The following is a 6660-nucleotide window of genomic DNA, read 5'->3' as shown; positions in this document are numbered from 1 at the left end:
CATGACCATAGGTGAGGGTGGGAACGTAGATTGACCGGTAAATCGAGAGCTTCGCCTTTCGGCTCAGCTCCCTCTTCACCACAACGGACCGATACAACGACCGCATCACTGCAGACGCTGCACCGATCCGCCTGTCAATCTCACGCTCCATCCGTCCCCCACTCGTGAACAAGACCCCAAGATACTTAAACTCCTCCACTTGGGCTAGGGTCTCTCCACCTACCTGGAGAGGGCAAGCCACCTTGTTCCGGTCGAGGACCATGGCCTCGGATTTGGAGGTGCTGATCCTCATTCCTGTCGCTTCACACTCGGCTGCGAACCGCCCCAGTGCATGCTGTAGGTCCTGGTTCGATGAAGCCAACAGGACAACATCATCTGCAAAAAGCAGAGATGAAATCCTGTGGTCCCCGAACCGGACCCCCTCCGACCCCTGGCTGCACCTAGAAATTCTGTCCATAAAAATGATGAACAAAACCGGTGACAAAGGGCAGCCCTGCCGGAGTCCAACATGCACCGGGAACAGGTCCGACTTACTGCCGGCAATGCGGACCAGACTCCTACTCCGGTCATACAAAGACCGGACGGCCCTTAACAAGGGGCCCCGGACTCCGTATTCCCGGAGCACCCCCCACAAGACACCACGAGGGACGCGGTCGAATGCCTTCTCCAAATCCACAAAACCGTTCCACTAACTGACCTCCAGAACTCACTCCCTTCTAACATCATTAACCCGAACCCTAACACTTAAACCCAAAACATTTTTAAAACTCATCTTAAAATGTATCCAAATGCATACACACAGTATTGTTTGAGCTCCTGGCCTGGACAAAACACTGTAGAAGTGAATACAGGTTGAGCAGCTGAGTGATTCACAGAACAGAGATGGTTCTGGAGGTGTATTGTATATGAGGAGGCTTGAAAACAGGCACCAATAACTGCTGGCATGAACATTTTAATTGTATATTTTAAGCTTCTAACATGGTTCTCATATAAACTGACATGAAGCCAAACGGGACACTGCCGGATCTCACTGCAGCTACTCAGACCTCCACGTGCAGGATGGAAGATGGGTCCTGATGAGGATCAAAAACATGACAGTCGGTTTACAAGATGAGGATAAGAAAGGTGGTGGAATGTTTTGTAAACCTTTCTACAAAACATTATCTCTCTCACCCAGGAGACCGGACTGGGCTTGATCAGACCCCAGCAGCCTGTAGTCCAGGTCCGCCTTGTGGCTGCTTCAGTTGCAGACTTGCTGGTCTTCCTCTTCGCCTCCCCTCCAGACGGTTCCCAGCAGGCTTTCCAGCCTCACCTCCTGCACTCCTCGACCAGCTCCTGGTTCTTGGTACGCTTCCTCCTGTTGCATGGTCTCTTCCTGGTGCTGGTTGGGAACTTCAGCTGTTTTCTAAGGTTCTCTTCTGGCTCCCAGGCGGTGGCAGAGGTGACTTTGCCCAAGGTTGCGTTGGGCTTGTAGCGGTCAGTGGCTGTGCTGTCAGGAACTGTTCTAAGCACCTGGTCACGGTGCCAGCAGGAGTGCTCATCTCTGAGGCCTGGGAAATCGCCCAGCCTTCCCTCCCTGTGGCGGTGGACTCCAGCAGTACCTCCTGCCCCACGACTCTGAGCTCTGTCCGCCCTCCTGCTCCTGCCTCTTGGTGTCCTAATGATGCCGCCTTCGGTTCCCTTCACTCCCTCTACTGCAGCAGTCCCTGTGTTCTGGACTCCAGGAACTCTTAGGAGGGTTGTTGATCAGTGACTGCAGGATGGTGCTGGTGCCATCTGCGTGGTCGATGGAGCCGCCGGCTGATCTTTCCCTCCATGGCCTTGATTGGCCCACCAGCAGGAGCCAGAGGGGCTGGGGTTGGGTGGAATGCTGGTAAATCCAGACCTTGAACCCTCCTGATAGACCTGACTCAGCCAGTCCTCCAGCTCTTTGCCAGTTTTCTGGAAGGAAGCAAAATCTTTGAGGCTGCAGTCAAAACCTTTCAGCCTTACCTTTAATACCTTTGAGCCTCCGACACACGATTCTCATAAACTTGCTTGATGATGACCGCTGCGAAGCAGTGAGTCATGTAGGGTGTAAAACAGGCCCTGATGAGGATCGAACTCATGACCCCTGGTTTACAAGACCAGTGCTCTAAACCACTGAGCTACAGAGCCACTACACTTCCACAGTGTTTTTAAACTAGATTCCTTGGATCACTGTTTCCTTTCACATTAAGCCTCATGATTTAAATAAATGAGTCATCCTGCTCTGCAGAGCCTCTTAACAAACCAGTCCTTTGAATCAGGTGTGTTTGAGCAGGAAGCCCTCTGAAACGTTTGACAACAGTTTTGATCACCTCCACTGCTGCAGAGCAGCTTGAAGTTGATAATTCATTTCGCCTTCCTGATAAAGCCCATTTTGTAAACTTTGGAAATTTACATTATTTTTCACTTTTTAGTGATTTTACCTTTTCAACCTCTGCCATTTATCTTTACGCCACTTTGATGAGTCTACTCTGGCCTTTCCATCTGGGATCACTGTGAAACTGCAGAACAACAGACCAGAGCAGTAAAAGAGTTTTTCAGTTCAAATCATCTTTATTCACATCACAGTCATTCTGCACTTTTACAGAAAAAAACCCAGAAGCCACTGTGGAGAGGAAGAACCCTGCAGAACCAGCTCAGAGGACGAGGCTCTCTGCTGTTCTGAAGAAGAATGGAAGAAACAGCTGAATGGTGGAGTTTGCATGTTCTTACTGTTTCAAGTTTTTTCATCCTTCCCTCCGTTCTTCCATCTTCTCCTAACATGGATGTGAACATCTGTTTTTCTCTCTGTGTGGGAACAGCTAGTTTTGAGCTAAATATATTTTAAGTGTAATTAAATTGCTCAATTTGGAGTGTATCTAGTGTATTTTTATTAGCTAAAGTGGAACAAACTTTAAGCATAACACTTTATGGTTAATTACTCAAACAAAAGTGTTATTTGCTTATATTATGGGTACATGAAAGATTGTTATTCGTGTCTTAAAAATATACAACATTTATACATTTAATATATTCTTACTGTGCTAATAATATCTGTGTATGTACACAGCAAACAAATTTCATAAATGGATTTTGGTGCTTTTTTATAAAATCACTACTGAACATTTTCTAAAAGAAAGTCCTGAAGTGCAAGTGGAAAGAACTTCAGTTCATTTTAAGTTACATTTTACTATAGACTCAAATGTACCTTAAAATACACTCAAACCCAATAATACAGCGTTGATATTAAAATGTGTACTTTTAACATGTTACAAAGACAATTTTGAGCATGTCTTTCAAAATATAACAAAAATGTGTGGAAAACAAGCATTTCAAATAGTATGCTTTCAAAATGACACACTGTGAGTATGATTTTGTTGTGTAAGAAGTGTTAGTGTGAAAGTGTCATGTTAATATACTTGTTATGTATGTACAAAAAGTACAATTTATGTCTGTACATTTTCAATATACTCGAAATTATGAATACACTTGAAATACAATGAAGTACTTTTTTCTGCAGGGTGAGATCAGCAGATAAACATGTTTTCAGATGGTTTTAACGTGTTTTTTGTTCCATGATCATGAATCTGATGTTTATCTTCATATTATAATTTAACTGGTTAACTATCAGTGGAATAATAAAGATTTCATGGCTCCATATATAAAATAAATGCATTAATGTGTCATTATTTCAGTGTAAGGTGGAGTCCAGTGTGTGAAGCAGTACCGCGTGTGACCACTAGGTGTCAGGATATGATCACCTTTCAGCTCTGACTGCACCTGAAGACTTCCTGCAGGGAGGAGGAGGATGCAGAAGATGGATGGATGAATGCCTCCATGAACTCCATGAATTAAAGCATAATTAATGCACATATGGATACATTAATGTATGAATGAATGAACGAATGAAAGTAAATAAACCAATAAGAATAAATGCTGGATTGATGTGATGTTAAATGATCAAATACCAAATAATGAAAGGATGAATGGATAAATGGACTGGGGATGGATGAATGGATGAATGAATGAAGTTCGTGAGTTCAAGTTAATGAGTAAGTAAGTAAACCAATAAATTAAAAAATAACTGACCAACTATGTGGATGGATTAGAGGCGATAAGGAAAGACTGGATCGAGTATTGGATAAATGAACAGATTAATTGATAAATGAATGAATTATTATATAAATAAATAGATCAATCAATTATTGAATCAAATGGACTAATTTCAAACCCAGAAGAAAAAAAAAAACAATCAAAGGAACTCCAGAAGATTCAGACTAAAGAGATTACAATGTGATTATAAATTTACTTGAGTCTTTTTCTTCAGGGGTAGTTTTCTAGGAACTGCAGAGCAGGACGGCAGGGTTCGTGTTTTGACCCGGGAGGAGGCGTGGCCTGTGGTCCAACGCTTCAGTATCGATAATGATCAATAATAATGATCCGTCCAGCAAGCTGAGCAAGACCCGGACAGTTCAGGGAGTTTGATAAAACATCCCTGGACATGATTTTGTGTTAAAGGAGGACATGTCCAGGCGTGTTCACCCCCACGGGAAATGTTCCAGGTTCACTCTGTATCATAGAAAACATCTCATTTAGGTTTAGTTTAACGGCTGCAGATCAAATTTCAACCACCTGGGAGCGTGCAAAGCCCTGAACTTTGGCCCTGTGGAAGACAATGCGATCTGTGTGGACTGCTGCTGGAAAGACTCATGAAGGAACACTCCTACAGCATGGACCTGAAGTGAAGAGGCACCGCTTTGCTTTGGACCTGAAGGCAGCACCATCAAAAAAAGAAAAAAAAAAAAAAAAGCCTCATCCCAGTTTTTCAAAGTTGAAATTCACATCATTTCCACTCCAATAAAATTAGTGGTGTAACATCCTAAACTGCATGTTAAATCATCTCTCTTTTTTTGGCTGCTATCTCTCAGTCTCTCTGTCAAATCTGCATCAGTTCCACATCGGGGGCCTGCGGGCCGACTCAGATAATGCTCTCCATATTTACAGTGGCAGGAGGATTGGGAGGGTTTTCACCAGATCCCATTTGTGTGAACCTATTAGTGCCGAGCGCTCTGAGCTCCCTCTGATACGCCTCTGAGATTAGGCAATGGTATTACTGTAAGAGGATCGACTCGCCTGGAGGTGAGGGCCGAATGCAGGGGAGGGAGGGGGAGGGAGGGGGAGGGAGGGGGAGGAACACACACAAAGATGGGAACGCGCTCGCACCGATAGGACCACAGAGGAGAAACGAGGCCTGGCAGAGGGAGCAGGAGAGGCAGGAACACGTCTCCAAACCATCGAATGAATGAATGAGTGAAGGTTTGGAGAGCGGAGACTGCGCTTCAGATAAGACTCCGCTGAACTTCCACGGTGAGATCCTGCTCTGGAGGGAGCTTCGCAGTAGAAACATGCATGCTTCTGTAAATCTGTGGGGAAAGATTATAGATGATGGAAAACAATGCAGTCATCAGCGGTACGGATTCCCCCGTGAACGGACTCACTGATGTGCAGTGCTTTAATTAATGCTCCTGCAAGTACAACAACCAACACATTCAGTCCTACTTTTATACCACAAAACACAGTTTGACAAGTGACCAAACCTGCAGGACTGAAAATGTGAAAACCGGCTTTGCGGCCCTTGTCGACCGGGGGAAGGTGCTTTCATGAATGTTGCACATTCTGAAGGTTTTACTTGACTGGCATCACATGCTCATCATTTCATTATATCAACAAAGCATTTACAGATTCAACTCGTCCATATTCCTTGAACATTACCAGAACTCTTCTCTTTATTTATGATTCTCAAACGTCCACAGACTGACGTCTGATTCCTCAGCCTTGGTTTGAGACTCGGAGCGACCGCTGACCGGCAGGTCTGCAGGCCTCAGCTCCTCCGCTCCACCAAGCTTTCAGAACATTATAAGGACATCAGCACACTGACTTCATCATGCTTTCTTTGAACATGTGTCTAATTTTGCAACATGACTTTTATCTTCTGGCTGAAAATAGAAAGTAGCAAAGAGCGAAAGCAGCTAAAACTGATGAAATGGTGAAAATCGCTGGAGAACTGCATTTTGACTTTGAAACCAGCAGAATTATCGCATCCTGCCGAAAGACCGTCACGTTTCCATCTGTGGGGAAAGGAATTCTCTCCTTTTCACAGTGAGCCCAGGTCAATAAGACAGAGGGTAATCAATCCAGTGGAGACAATCACTGAGTCCTTCAGCATGTGATGAATGGATGATGAACTAAAACTGTCATAAAGCTGGTGTTTTCTTAAAAACAACGCGTGCATGGTTTCCACAGTTCTTATTGACTGTTTTTTGGACTAATTATGACACGAGGACGTGAACTTCAACTAATGGCTGAGGTCTGTCAACACAGTGACGGCAGAGGAGGGAAGTCAGGAACGAGCGAGAAGCCAGACAGGTTCAGAACGAGTCAAACCACTGGATGAACTGCTGTGTGTCGATCAGACTGAATCAGACTGAATCAGACTGAATCAGACTGAATCAAGAAGAATCAGACTCCACCAAATCGAATCAGATTCAATCCGACTGAGTCAGATTGAGTCAGACTGAGTCGTTGTGGATCAGGACCTTCAGAGCCTGATCCTCCCTCCCGCTGTGGTGGAGACGACACCAGTGGCATGAGAGC

At 44.7% G+C, this 6660-nt stretch overlaps 1 non-coding gene across 1 annotated transcript; it reads right to left on the bottom strand.

The window, feature by feature from the left end:
* Positions 1–2083: 2083 nt before the first annotated feature.
* On the bottom strand, positions 2084–2157 carry trnat-ugu (transfer RNA threonine (anticodon UGU)). Its single transcript has one exon. It is a non-coding gene; the product is annotated as a tRNA-Thr (tRNA).
* Positions 2158–6660: the final 4503 nt, after the last annotated feature.

Source organism: Salarias fasciatus (genome assembly GCF_902148845.1).
Source record: "Salarias fasciatus chromosome 7 unlocalized genomic scaffold, fSalaFa1.1 super_scaffold_4, whole genome shotgun sequence".
NCBI lineage: Eukaryota > Metazoa > Chordata > Actinopteri > Blenniiformes > Blenniidae > Salarias > Salarias fasciatus.
The sequence above is the reverse complement of the archived record's forward strand: the minus strand, read 5'-3'. Positions and strand labels throughout refer to the sequence as shown.